A 15,769-nucleotide genomic window follows, 5' to 3' on the forward strand; every position below is an offset into this window, starting at 1 on the left:
CAAATGTGCACAAATGAACCACTTTGGTACATAATACAACTGCTTTAAAAGGGGTATAACATAGAGCAAGTACTCTCGAGATTGACTGCCTGGATCCATATCCTAGCCCTATCTCATTCTGGCTATGTGCCTGGGACAGATAGCCTTCTCTGACCTCGTTTTCTCATAAATGGAAAGAATAGTACCAACTTTGATTTCAAATGGCTATCTTGAAGACTGATTAATGTTCAGAAAGTGCTTAACATAGTACTTTGGTATATAGTCATTAATCAGTAAGTATTTGCTCTTGTAATTATATGCAACATATTCTGGGTGGTAGGGACCTTGGAAGAAAGATCCTCCAAGTCTGCCTAAAGTACTAGAGGAAGGCTTCAAGGAAGAGTTGGCATTTGAGCTGAGACTTCAAGGCTAAGTAATGATTTGCCAGGGAGCAGTGAAGACCAGTCAAAATCACCACTAAATTAAAAAGAAAGTATTAAGATTATTGAGAAAAATCCTAAACTAGTTCAGGGATGCTGGAAACTTAAGTACTACAACAAAAAGCTAAATAAATGTAGAGGTTATACCAAGTTCATGGATATGAAGACCAAACACTATACAAATATTCATTCCTCTAAAATGAATCTATAAATGCAACTCAATTTCAACCCAAACCACAATAGGATTATTTGATGCCTAAAATTCAAGCAGAATAACAAGTAGCCAAGAACAGTCAAGACACTTCCGGAGAAAAGAAGTGGAGGAAATGCTATCAGACTTCACAGAATGACAAAATTATAATTGATGCTATCATTAACTATTGTGATGAGGATAGATTAAAAAATAGATATGATAGAACCTAGAAACAGACTCACACTTATAATACAGCCAAGTACACAAACTCTCCAATGACAACTTTCAGCTGCTGAATCATTTAATTTTTAGCAATATAGACATTTTACTTTTATTAAATATGGTTAATACATATAGGGAAAATTTGTTCATGGTGGGGTTTTGTTTGTTTGTTTTGTTTTGTTTTGACAGTGCTAGGGATTAAACTCCAGAACACTCAACTACATCCCCTGCACTTTTTTTTTTTATTTAGACAGGGTCTCACTAAGTTGCCCGCACTGGGCTTGAACTTGCTACTCTCCTGCCTCAGCCTCCCAAGTTGCTGGGGCTCAGATTTCCATATAGTTGGCTTGGCCCTCAGTGCCCATCAAAATCTTAGGTTGTTGCTGATGTTTATTTTGTAATTAGATTTAGGATGGTTGTGTCTGTGTGCCACCACACCCAGCTGATGATGATTTATTGTTAATTAATAAGGTTATTTCTGATTTTATGCATTGAGTTTTATTTAATTATTCTTCAAAACTGAATGTAGTTAATCAGTTTATGTATGTACTTTTATTTACCAAGTTCATACTCTGCTTTTGGTCCTACACCTTCTTCACAAATAACTTAAAATTTTAATCGAATATTACATTGCATTATAACAAATGAAATAATTAAGAATATGTTAGTTTATATCTTGTATTAATAATTTACCATTAAATGAATTTATTATACCTTTATAATTTTATCTTGTTGTAGTATAGCCATTTTAGCAATCTGTATTTTATTTCTCAATTGTCTTTTTAATATTCCTTAAAATTTGAATCCAAACATTATGGTGTATTTTTGAACTCAGTAATCAATTATTCCCTATTGAAAATATGTTATTTATGTACATGAAATTATTTGGAGATATTTAGTTACAATTGCATATAGTAAATAATTGTGTTATGTTGCCACAGTCTGGCTGGGCACAATTCAGGAGCCACTTGTCAAAAGAAACAAACTTTATTTTTAAAACTACAAAAGCCAAACAAAACAGCTCCTCAGGAAAAACCCTCAGAGCCCAACTGCCACCACCGGCTTCCACAAGCCTCTCCCCACACAAACCACTCCACCTCCCACAATCCTCCTGCTCTTGAGGCCGATTGGCTGGGTCGCATGGGCGGAGCCAAAGAAGTCCCCCAATGAGCAGTTCCGTAGTCTGAAGGGCAGGGAAACAGCCCAATGAACATCACCGCAGAGGAGCCAATCAGCTAGATGTTGCTGGGGCCACTGTGAGCATCAGCCGGCAGCTGGAAGTTTGCTGGGGCCCCTTTGGCTGTGGCTCTCAACATTATGTAACTTTTACCCTCACCTGAATCAATATCATTTTAATCTTAAAACTGAGTTAGTAAAAGTCTGCTTTTCGGGGACGGGTTGTGACTCAGTGGTAGAGCATTTGCCTAGCATGCTTGAGGCACTGGGTTTGATCCCCCATACTACATAAAAATAACTAATAAAATAAAGGTGTTGTGTCCATCTATAACTAAACAAATATATTTTTTTAAAAAGTCTACTTTTCAATACAAGAGTTTTAAAGGGTGGTGTGTTTCATCAATTTAACTTCAGTTTCAATTTGCAGTTGTTACCTTCTGGTCAGAGTTAATTGGCATCACATGCAATCAACTTGAAAATGCACCAGTCTAAGGTTGAATTTCTAATACATAGAAATGAGGATGTGGACGAAAACCAAGATGAGAATTTATTCATTTAATTCTCTTGATTATGATAAGGTGGCAGATGTGATTTCTCAAAAAGCAAACTTCATATGAGATACAAATATAGTAAAAGTTTTTTGATCTTACAAATTTCCAAATACAACAAAATCAAGTTTCAATCAAAACATTGATGCTCTGTGGAATCCTACATGCCATCTCACTAGCAAAATCATTAATATATAAAACTATCTATTGAGAAAAAGCATAATTCACAAAACTGCTTCTAAACTGTACCCACTAATTCTTCAGTGCTATTTTTGTGTTTTCTTTGTTTGTTTGTTTGTTATTTTTTGGTAGTTGTAGATGGACAGTATACCTTTGTTTTATTTGTTTATTTTTATGTGGTGCTGAGGATTGAACCCAGTGCCTCACACATGCAAGGCAAGTGCTCTACCACTGAGTCACAACCCCAGTCTCCCACTGATTCTTTAATAAGAAAAGCTGAGCGTATTAATAGCAGTATTAAGAAACTTACTATTTTCACATGATCACCAAAGTTTACTCTGGAAAATGCATACAAATTGGCATTGCTCAGTGTAAAGACTGAAAGCCATAGAATAGCCTTAAAATATCCATAGCTCAAACATTGTTGATAGATAAATAGATGTTGGATGCCAAGTTTGTTTCTTCTGTTAAGTTTACTTGCTTGTCAGTCCCCACACTTCACATTGATTTAGCTAGGCGAAGACATAGCTCAACAAATTTTGCTAAAAATTATAGTACATATATACACCAATCAGGCTGGCTAAAATAGAAAACACTGACAATATCAAGTACTGGCAAAAATCTGGATCTCTCATATATTGATAGTGGAAATGTAAAGTAGTTCAAACGCTTGGAAAAACAGCTTGGCACGTTTCTTAGGAAGTTAAATATACATTAGCCATATGACCCAGCCATTATATTTCTGGATATTTATCCTAGAGAATTGAAAACTTGCATTACCACAAAAACCTGTATGTGTATATTTATAGAAGTTTTATTTACAAACCAAAGTAGAAACAGCCCACATGTACTTAATGAGTGAGTAGACTACAGTACATCCACACAGTGAACTATTTCTTGGCAGGAAAGAAATAACATGCTTGAGTGGATCTCAAGGGAATTATGCTGAATGGGAAAAGCCACTCTCAAAAGGTTGCATGTGGCATTATCCCATCTATACAATGTATTGCAAGTGACAAAATCAGAGGGAGGTGGAATGGACCGGTGTTTGCCAGGGATGAGATTTGTCATCTCATTACTCTTTTTTTATAAAAAAAGACAACCAGAATGAGTCTCTTTGTGATAATCAAACTGTAGTGAAGGCTGATTATTGTGATGGTCAACTAAATCTATCATTTTCATAGACTTCTATAATACTATAAACACACACACACACACACACACACACACACACACACCAATTATACATTAAAACCTACTAAACCTAAGTAAGATCTCTAGTTGAATTGGCAGTACTATACCAACATCAATTTCCTGGTTTCATGTTATTTTACTTTAAATTTATCTTTAACTGTTACATAAAAATTGTTCTTTTTTTTTTTTTTTTTGGTACCAGGGATTGATTTCAGGGGTACGTTTTCACTGAGTCACATCCCCAGCCCTTTTTTGTATTTTATTTGGAGACAGGGTCTCACTGAGTTGCTTAATGTCTGGCCATTGCTGAGGCTGGCTTTGAACTTGTGATCCTCCTGCCTCAATCTCCCAAACCACTGGGATTGCAGGCATGAGCCACCACGCCCAGCAAAATTGTTCATATTTCTGGGACAACATGTGATATGAAGTTTCAATACATGTATACATTGTATAATATTTCATCCCCGTTAAGCATATCTAATTTGGTGGGGTAGGTTACTGGGGATTGAACTCAGGGGCACTCGACCACTGAGCCACATCCCCAGCCCTATTTTGTATTTTCTTTAGAGACAGGGTCTCATTGAGTTACTTTAGTACCTCACGGTTGCCGAGGCTGGCTTTGAACTCCTGTCTCAGCCTCTGAGATGAGATGCTGAGATTACAGGCATGTACCACCATGCCTGGCTGATAAGCATATCTAATTTTTTAATCTTGATTTTATCTCATCTTAAAGGGAGAACAAAGAAAAAAAGTCCTTCAAAATTAGATATTATTTTTTGATAACATAACTATCATAGAAAAATCAATGTAGTGATAGCATTTCTTAATTAAATTCTCCTTAAACTTCATTTTTTTTTTTTTTATTGTTGTTGTTGTGGTGGTGGTGGTAGTGGTACTGAGAATTGAAACCAGGGGTACTCTACCACTGAGATACATTCACACTCCTTTAAAAAAAAATCTTTTTTCCCATTTTTTTATTGGTGCATTATAGTTGTACAGAATGGTGATATTTACTTTCACACAATATACCATATAATTTGGCCAATGTCACTCCCCAGTGTTTCCCTTTTCCTCCTCTCCTCCCTCCCCTGGTCCCTTTCCTCTAGGCTACTGATCTCCTGGCCCGACATAACCAGTCAGGGTCACTCCAGGTGAACTGGGCTGGCATGAAATAAGGACAGAGAAATACCTTTTTCTTTGGGTTCTGTGACGGCCCCTCTGACCCAGTTCCCACAAAGGAGGCAAGGCAGGCAACAAAGAGAGGGAGCATGCCTCAAACCAGGGTTTTATTAATGGGGGAGCTATCCATGGAACATTCTATCCAAAAAAGGGAAAAAGGTAAGGTTACAATAAACAGGTGGGTGTGATTCATCCCCATTGGGTGACGCCCACTCCCAGAAGCTTCACCACTTGCATTGCAATGGGTGCAATACCAGTCCGGTACCTCTTTACTCAGGGCTTAAAGGTATGTGCATAGCTCCTGTCCAGGGCAGCCCCTGACAATCTTCCTTCGATTTTCATGAGATTCCCCCACCTTTCTTTTCCTTTTTCCTCTCTAGCTTTCAAATGAGAGAAAACATAGGACCCTTGTCTTTCTGAATTTCACTCGACATAATTTTCTCAAGTTCCACCTACTTCCCTAAAAAAGACAAAATTTCATTTTTCTTTATGGCTGAATAAAACTCCACTGTGTATGTGTACCACATGTTCTTTGTTGATTCATGCATCGGTGGTCACCTAGACTGGTTCCTCCAGCCCTTTTTAAAAATATTTTATTTTGCTAAGTTGCCCAGCCTGTCCTGGAACTTGTGATCCTCCTGCCTGAGTAGCTGAGATTACCGATGTGCACCACCACACCTGACTAGTGTTATTATTTTTAATAATTCACTGTGGTCATTGAGGTATCGTCATTGGGGGAATCAGGGGAATGCTACATAGGAACTCTTTGTACTATTTTTTGTAACTCCTTATGAGTCAAACTATTTCAAAATTAAAAAAAAAACATTTTTAAATTGTGGTAAATTCAATATATTTTACACAGCTGAATCCAATACTTTCCAGTTCCTATTTAATGATCAATATTAACAGCTAAGAAAATGGCATTGCTGATAAGATTGTGACATGCAAAGACACACAGATGGTATGTAGATTGTCTTAGACTTTGGGTACTTCCATTTGAGCTTATTCACACTTATTTGGGAATAGTGCGGGAATGTTTCTATGGATAGGACTGCTACATTGACTGATCACAAGAGCAGTCTAATTATTGTTTTTCATGCTTTAACTTGGGAATGCTGTTTTATTTGTAAACAAACCTTGGTTGCTAAAAAGTCAGGTACTGGATGTTGACATTATCTTCCCCCGGATTTGACTTATGACAAATATTTGCATGAGCACTTCGGATCATCTAGAAGTCTGGAACTCTGCGTCCTGGCTGTGGGTGGATGGTGGGCAGCTCCATATTCTCATTCTGAATGTACTTCACCCAGGCTGAGGAAGCAAATGCACTTGGGAACTCATTGTTCTCACAACAGAGAGTAAGTGCCCGGAGGGCTGATGGGAATTTGCAGTACCTCTAAAAACCTCTGTTGAGGTACATGGTACATATTATTAAGTCTAGGGAGTTGCTTTTGCACATCTTTAGAGGGATGCATGTGGAAACGGGACCAACTTACATGAGTTACACAAGTTCCGTTCTACGAGTTATATATCACCTTCAAGAGCATGCCTCCAATGACCTACTTCCCTAACTAGACCCTACCTCCTAGTTTGTTGGGTTTTTTTTTTAAAGAGAGAGAGAGAATTTTTTTAATATTTATTTTTTAGTTATTGGTGGACACAACATCTTTGTTTGCATGTGGTGCTGAGGATGGAACCTCATGCCAGGCGAGCTCGCTACCACTTGAGCCACACCCCCAGCCCCCTCCTAATTTTTGACAAAAGTATATTTAAAGCACCACATCACAATAACCCATTCAGCTAGGAGTCCATCAATAGATTAATCAATTGATGAGGTCAGAGCCTGTGGGATTCAGTCACCTCCCATAGGCCCTTCCTCTGAACACTGCTGCTTTGGGTTCCCAGCCTTCAATATATGAGCTTTGGGGGTACATTTCAGATCTTAAAAGCTTCTTACATTCCTATCAATTAATTTAAAAATTTCTCAGGGTTTATATCTATAGCAGAAAATAAGGAATAGACTTGGTGCTGAGTCCTGCTTCTTCCTAGTAATAAAAAAACACTCACCCATGACTAAATGGAAACACCAAAGCCCTGCTAACCTGACCGATCTGACTTTCAAATCAAAGGTTACTTTTTGGGGGGGGGGCACTTTTTATATATAATTATTTGTCAGAATCCATATTATACTTACACTGCTTTGGTCAAATGTACTAATAATTGTTGTTAGAATAGCTCACCCTGGTACAGGGCAGCCCCTTCTGGAAGCTGTCCTTGGCAGGATTGCTCTCACCTTTCCTTCCTAATCCTTTGGTATTCCTCCCTTTCACCTTGTACTCCAAACTCTAAGGAGAGGCCTCCCCTGAATAATCTAAATTTTGAGGACAGGCCTCACCTAAAACGTTTGGGGGTGGAGGGGCACTGTGGATCAGACTCAGGAGGGCTCTACCACTGAGCTACATCCTCAGTCTTTTTAATTAATCAATTAATTAATTAATTAATTAATTTTGAGATGGTTTCGCTAAATTGCTTGCCCAGTTTGCCCTCGAACTTTCGATCCTCCTGCCTCAGCCTCCGGAGTCACTAGCATTACAGGTGTGAAATCTCTATATTCAATAATCTTCATAATTCCCTTCTGTAGTAGCTAACCATAGGAGGTCCAAATCCCAAGGAACCTAAGCAACTTAGTGAGACCCGATCTCAAAAAAAATAAATAAATAAAAATAAATAATTCCAAGCCAGAGTCGCCTTTCCTGAGCCCAGAAAGAGATGGAGCTTGGAGTCACCGCCCCCATGTGTCCTCTTCAGGGCCAGCCGTGAATAAACTTTGAATACTTGAATTGAAGGAGCCCAGAAGCTTGACCCCAGTAAGAAAAGCAGAAAAAAAAAAATGTTCATACTTGGAGTTTGATTGTCATAAGAAAATGTAAAATATCAATATTTCAATTTATGCACATAGTTTTATTACAGTAAAATATGATTGGGAAAACAATAGAAGGTTTCTAATTTAAAATAGTTAACAAAGGTTTTCCGGGGGAGGGAGTGTGCGAAGAATTGAACCCAGGGCCTTGCACATGCTAAGCAAGGCCCTACCACCAAGCTATATTCCCAGCCCTTGCCAGAAGTTTTATGGGTTCCATGGAATGGAAAGACAAGATAACTAAGAAGAAACAACTACATAAAATTTTGGTCTGTCAAGGAAGAGTCTTGGCATTTTTAAAGTGAATAATGGCAAGTATTAAAACAGTGTTGCTTAGATTCCATTGGATACTTAAAAAAAAATTTATTTGTTCATTGGATACATGTTAAAAAGTATCAACTTCATATTTATTTTTAAATTTAAACTGATATATGAGGTAGTGATATATTATTATATCTGTATACACTGTATATTTAAATCAACTTAACCATATTTATCTCCTCAAACATGGTTTTTCGGGGCTGGGGATGTGGCTCAAGCAGTAGCGCGTTTGCCTGGCATGCGTCCGGCCCAGGTTCGATCCTCAGCACCACATACCAACAAAGGTGTTGTGTCCGCCAAAATCTAAAAAATAAATGTTTAAAGTTCTCTCTCTCTCTCTCTCTCTCTCTCTTAAAAAAAAAAAAAAAAAAAAAAAAACATGGTTTTTCAAAAATTGTTTTTAGTTGTAGTTGGACACAATACCTTTAATTTATTTATTTATTTACTTATGTATTTTTATGCGGTGCTGAGGATCGAACCCAGCTCCTCGATTGTGCTAAGCAAGCACTCTACTGCTGAGCCACAACCCCAGCCCCTCAAACATGGTTTTCTAAATGAGGCTCAAGTCATAAAATAAAGGAAAAATATATCTCAGACAAAATAAGAACAGCTAATGTCTCACTGCAAAGTTAATTCCTTCTAAAACTATCCTTTTTTTTTGGGGGGGGGAGTGGGAGGCAGTTCAGTTAGAGAGCAGAAATAAAAAGACTGTATTGTGTGTTTTTAAGTTAAGCAAGTTTCCTTTTATCACTGTGTATATAAATGATGTCTGGATTAAAATGTGGACTTTGACTCTTTTCCCAAATTGACATCGGGTCCAAAGTTTAGTGTCACTAAATGGTAATAGTGGCCTTGAACGACAAATCTAAATCCACGGTTTCCTTTGGACTGAATGACGTTTCAAATTCTCCCCTTTGCTCTATTTATTAATTCTCTTCTTGCTGAATGGCATATATACTGCTCTTCCAAAGTCCTTTTTTGTCTTTTCTAGCTACACTCATCAATAGAAAAGATAAAAATGTGTGTATATGTGAGGGATATCTTTGTATCCACAAAATTTTTATGGTACACTGCACATCATTATTAAAGACACTCTATAAAGTTCTCACCCTCTGAATTTAATTAGTTATTATTATTATTTTTTACTGGGGATTGAACTCAGGGGCACTTAACCACTGAGCCACCTCCCCATCTCTTTATTGTATTTTTTCTAGAGTTGCTTAGGGCCTCACTAACTTTCTGAGGCTGGCTTTGAACTTGTGATCCTTCTCCCTCAGCCTCCAGAACCGCTGAGATTACAGGCATGCACCACCATGCCCAGAAATAATTTATTATTGTTATGATGATGATGATGATGAACACAATACAAAATTTATTGGTATGTGTGAGAGCAAGAGGGGAGAGCACAGTGGAAGTCCTCATGAGTGCAGGGCCCACCACTGGTCCGGGGGGCCACAATTGGGGATATATGTGACCCCACAGCCATCAGGAATGAGCCGCTTCTCAGCCACCATGTCTTTAAATTCATCAGCATTAAACTTGGTAAAGCCCCACTTCTTTGAGATGTGGATCTTCTGGCAGCCAGGGATCTTGAACTTGGCCCTGCATCAGGCCTCAATCACATGTTCCTTGTTCTGCAGCTTGGTGCAGATGGACATGATGACTTGGCTACTGTGAACCCTGGCCATTGTGCCCTGGGATTTCCCAAGGCACCCCGCATACCTATCTGGATCTGTCAGCCACGGCACAGGACAACACCTTGTTGATACGGATGACATGGAAGGGGTGGAGCAGTGCTCCGGTATGAAAGCCATCTTTGCCACAGATTTTACCTTGTACTTGTCACAAATACCGGCAGCCTCCAAGGCTTCAGAGGATAGCTGCTCATATTCATCAGACACCGTGTGGCCACAGGGTGGAACTCATCCACTTTTGCCTTTTTCTGCCCAAGGTCAAAGAGGCGGATTTTGGCATCAGGGACACCCCAGCAGAAACAAGACTTTGGGTACAGCTTGTTTTTACAATACAGGTAGCACCAGAAGGGGTGCTGGCCCATGGTGACACCAGGATCTTTGGTGGCACACCAAAGGAAAAGAGGGGCTCTTATTATTTTTTGGTACTGGGGATGGAACTCAGGGGAACTCTAGAGCTGAGCTACATCCTTAACATTGTTTGTTTGTTTGTTTGTTTGTTTGTTTAGACAGGGTCTCACTAAATTGCTCAGGCTGACTTTAAACTCATGATCCTCCTTCCTCAGCCTCCCAAGTTACTAGAATTAACAGTTCCATGCTTCTATTACCGGCTGGTGTAGCTATTTAAAAGAAAGACACTGTTGGACAAATTTTTTCCCTTTACTGAAAGATTCTCAACAGTATACAAATATTCAGCCACATCTCCATCCCCAGAGAAACTTCTCTCCCTTACACTTTCATCCCTCACCAGGGAAAGCCCTGTTTCCTTGTGGCCTTCATAGCAAAGGTCCAAGAAGAGTCCTCTATACTTCCCATTCCATTCTCTCCCCCCCACACACCATTCTCTCTTGAACCTATTCCAGCCTGGATTTCATCCTTGTAATTCTGCTTAGACTGTCAAGGTCACCATGACCTCTACGTGGCTGGCTCTCATGGCCAACTCTCAGTCCTGACCTCACCTGTTCTCTCTTTCTTACTCAGCTCCTCCACTTGCCTCCCAGAGACCATGCTCCCTGGCTTTCTTTGTACCTTCCTGGTGGCTTCTTCTTGGTCTCTTTTACTAGGTCACTTCACACTCCAAATATTTGGAGTGTCCCAGGGGCTCAGTTCCAGATTTCATCTAGCCCCAGGGCTTTAGACACTATCCCCGGTGACAGCTCCCACATTTTTGTCTCTGGGTCAGTCCACGCCTCTCTCGTGAATGCCAGATTTGCACCTCTGATTACCTACTTGAATTCCTTAGGAACATTTCACACTTAACACGTCCAAAATAACTCCAGGATGCTCTTGCCCAGCATAAACCGCTCTTCTGACATCTCTCCCATCGTAGTAAATAGCAAGTCTGTCTCTCTAATTGCTGAGGCCGAAAAAGCATGGAGTTATTCTTGATTCTTTTGAACACCCAGACTCCCAACCCATCAGCAGCAATCCTGTGGGCTCTGTCTTCTAAATATACCCATAAGGTGACTCCTCCCGTCACTTCTGCGGGGACCAATGCAATCACAGACACTGTCCCTGGATTTCTAACTGATCTCCCTGCCTCCACACTTGCCTACCTTCAGGATATTCACAGCACCGCCTCCAGAAATAACCTTTTAAAACAAGCCACATCATGCCACTTCTCTACTAAAATCCTCCCCTGATTTTCTACCCTATGTTCCACAAAGTCAAGGTCCTTGAAATGGTCACAGCACCCCATGATTTGGCCTCCTAATTGTCCTGTCCACTCTACTCCAGCTGCTCTTCCTTTCTGATGCTGCAGCCTACCATGGCTACTTCCACCTCAGGACCTTTGCAAGTACAGTGTTTTCATCCTAGAACATTCTCTCCATAGATATCCATATGGTTGTCTCCCTCACTTCCTTCAGATCTCGAAATAATGCCATCTTATGAGAAGACCTTTTCTGCTTGCCCTGTACAAATAGCATCACTGTGCATAACTCACAACCATCTTCCAGGCTTTATTTTTATAACTCCTCCCATGGCCTGATAGAGCATAATTCTATTTTTTGTTAGCCTCTTCTCTCCCCCATTAGAGTATAAACTCTATTCAAGCAGAGACCATTTTTGGTTCAGAGCATTGGAATGATGTCTTACATGTAGTAGGTGCTTTCTTTACAAACACTTGCTCAATGAATAAAGGTGGAAAGGAGACGGACAGGCCAATGTGACTTCCAGATTTCTGGCTTGGGTGACTAGTGACTGGTGGTGTCATTTGCTGAGATAAGAATGGATCTGGGAGATGGAGGTGAATGGAGGTAAAGAAGGCAAGTCGGTGATGATTCATTTTTGACTGGTTGGATCAGAGTCACCTGCTGTCAGAACAATTAATTTCCTCCATAGAGATCGGGAGAGTGGATCTGCTGGAAATGGAGAGGTAGAAGTCAGCTAATAACGATTCCTAGAGGGAGAAGATACACCCTGAAAAAAAGCAGTCTCGAGTAGAGCCCTGGAAAACACCAGCTTCAAGCACACACCTTTTCTTCTTCTTCTTCTTCTTCTTCTTCTTCTTCTTCTTCTTCTTCTTCTTCTTCTTCTTCTTCTTCTTCTTCTTCTCCTTCTCCTTCTCCTTCTCCTTCTCCTTCTCCTTCTCCTTCTCCTTCTCCTTCTCCTTCTCCTTCTTCTTCTTCTTCTTCTTTCTCCCCTTCCTTGGAAGGAGAAAGATATGCTGATGGAAAAGAAGAAGAAGGAGGAGGAGGAGGAGGAGGAGAGGGGGAGGGGGAGGGAGGGGAGGGAGGGGAGGAGGAGAAGAAGGGGAGGGGGAGGGGGAGGGAGGGGAGGAAGAAGAAGAAAAGGTGTGTCTAAGGAAGGAGGATAAACTAAGCCAGAGGAAACCCACAGAAATCAAGGACCAAAAGGGCATCATGAAGGAGGGAGAGGGCTACAGTACTGATTGGCAGGTGGATGAGTCTGGGCAACGAGGTCATTGTCAGATGACCCGTGTGGTTCACTGGAGTGGTGGAGGCACAAGCCACCTTGCAGCAAGGTAAGGAAAAATGGGAGGTGATGCAGAGAAGCAGCACTTAGACCAGACTGCTGTCTTCAGATGTTTGATTACAAAGGGGGAAAAAAAAATATATATATATATATATATATATAGTGGACTTGGAGATTCAAAGGACTTTTGTTGTTGCTGTTGGTTGTTGGTTGGTTGGCTTTTATAATGGGAGAGACATGCCCATTTTTATATGTCAAAGGAAGAAGTGGACAGTTAGGAGGAGGAGGAGGAGGAGGAGGAGGAAGGAAGGGAGGGAGGGAGGGAGGGAGGGAGGGAAGGAAGAAAAGGAAAGAAAGAAAGAAAGAAAGAAAGAAAGAAAGAAAGAAAGAAAGAAAGAAAGAAAGAAAGAAAGAAAGAAAGAAAGAAAGAAAGAAAGAAAGAAAGGAAAGTAGTAATGCTGTGGAGGAACATCATGGAAGGTTGAATGGACTTACCCTTGACAGGAAGAAGGGACTCTGGGGCTGTGGGTAAGGGTTGGTGAGGATGCAGAGGTCCAGGTAGGGGGGCAGGAAGATTCACAGCAATAAATTCACACCAAAAGAAAAAAAAAGTAATAAAGGAAAAGCTCTGTGTTCACGTCATGACAAAGCTGGTGACAAGACACTGGTACCTCTGCTGATGCTGGACTCAGGAAAACCCAAAGCCAATAGAAAGCAGAGGGATGCCCAGACTCTGCCCTCTACCTTTCTGGAAAATTTCTTGGATTGTCAGAGGAGCAGCACAAATCTGAAACCCTAGCAGCAGGGGGAATGCAGCACATGGAGTTGAGAGTAGAGTGAATGTGGAGCACCAGTTTTCCACATCCAGCCACCTATGTGTGCATATATAATTACATTTTATATAAATTATAACAAAATATGCATTATGATATGCATATAAAATACATGTTGTATTATACAAAATTATTATGTATTTATGCAAAGTTTTGTTGAGGTCATATTTATATATGTAAATATGTATTAGCTTTATTCAGAAAATATCAACATCCTATACAATTCACCCACTTAAAGTTTACAGTCAATGATTTTTAGTATATTCATAGAATTGTGCAACCATCATCACAATCCATTTTTGAAAATAAAATATTCCAAAAGAAACCATGAACCCATTAGCAGTCACCATCCCCACCCTCTCCAGCCCCCACTCAGCCCCAGGAACCCACTAATCTACCTTATGTCTACAGGTTTTCCTATTCTGGGCATTTTATATAAATGGGATAATATACTAGGTGGTGTTTTGTGATTGTCTTTTCAGTGAGCATATTGCTCTCAACGTTTATCCATATTATAGAATCTTTTTTCTTTTTTGGCAGGGCAGGGGTGTGCTGGGGATGAATCCAAGGGTATGCTACCACTGAATCACATCCCCAGCCCTTTTTATTTTTTATTTTAAGATAGGGTCTTGCTAAATTGCTGAGACTGGCCTCAATCTCGCAATCCTCCTGCCTCAGCCTCCTGAGCCTCTGAGACTACAGATGTGTGCCACCTGCACCAGCTTCAGTTGGGAACTCTTATGAAAAATGCTGCTGTGAACGCCGTGGTAAACTCAGTGGGGATGTGTGTGTTTTTCTGTCCAGTGTATGCTTGGGAATGGAATTGCTAGGTCATAGGCAAGGCATGTACATGATTGATTTTTATAGAGAGGTTCCATGGGCATGTATATTCAATGTATATTCTCTATTTGAGAGGTACACAATTCTAAATATTCATCTCTTAAATCGAGCTTATTGACTGTATTATTCAATTCTTAGTCTGAGGGAAGTGTCTCAAAATGTACTGAAGTACTCCACTTCACTTGCATTTCTATCAATATTTTATATTTTGCTACATAATAATTTCTATGTAAAGAACTTGTGACTATTACATCGTGTTTATAATGATGATAAAATTTTACCATTACATAAAATAACCTCTATAAACTCAAACTTGCAATCCTTCTTCTATCTATTTAATGCTTTTTGTATGTGTGTGTATATTGGGAATTGAACTCAAGGGAATTCTACCACCAAGCTACATTCCTAGACTTTTTTTTTTTTATCTTATGAGACAAGATTCAGAGGCTAAGTTTCTAACACTGACCTCAAACTTGCAATCCTCCTGCCTCAGCCTCCTGAGTCATTGGGATTACAGGCATGCACCACGATGCCCAGCAATCTGGTTACATTTGACTTTTAACAAAAGACATTATTTGACCTATTTTGGACATCCAGAAATCTTACTAACGTCATTTAAATTTTTAAAATAATTTAAGTGTAGATTCTTTATGATTATCTAAATGTATCCTTGTGTACCTACAATTATGAGAGCTTCCTTTTCCCTTTCTTTTGGAGTTTAATACTATGGTCTGAATGTCTGTGTCTTTCTAAAATTTCTATGTTGGAAATCTGATATCCAATGTTATGGTATTAATGAGTTAGGCTTTGGGAAAGCCATCAAGTCACAAGGGCTCCACCCTCTCTGGCCCTTGCCCCAATAGGAGGACCCGGCAAGAAGCTGCCATCTCTGAAGCAGAACAAGCTCTCACTTAGATTTGGATTCAGTTGATGCCCTGATCTTGGACTTCTCAGCTTCAAAACTGTGCGCAATTAAACATCTGATGTTCACAAATCACCCAGTGTAAGGTATTTTGTCCTAGCAGCCCAAATGAACAAGGACACTCAGGCTTCCCAGAAAAGGGAGCCCAAGGAAACACAGGGAACTATTTAATAGAGAGTACAGACCCAGAGAAG

At 39.9% G+C, this 15,769-nt stretch overlaps 1 pseudogene; it reads right to left on the reverse strand.

Moving 5' to 3' along the window:
- Positions 1-9,770: 9,770 nt before the first annotated feature.
- Positions 9,771-10,408, reverse strand: LOC113186505 (large ribosomal subunit protein uL16-like; annotated as a pseudogene).
- Positions 10,409-15,769: the final 5,361 nt, after the last annotated feature.

Source organism: Urocitellus parryii, chromosome 7 (assembly GCF_045843805.1).
Source record: "Urocitellus parryii isolate mUroPar1 chromosome 7, mUroPar1.hap1, whole genome shotgun sequence".
Taxonomy (NCBI): Eukaryota; Metazoa; Chordata; class Mammalia; order Rodentia; family Sciuridae; genus Urocitellus; species Urocitellus parryii.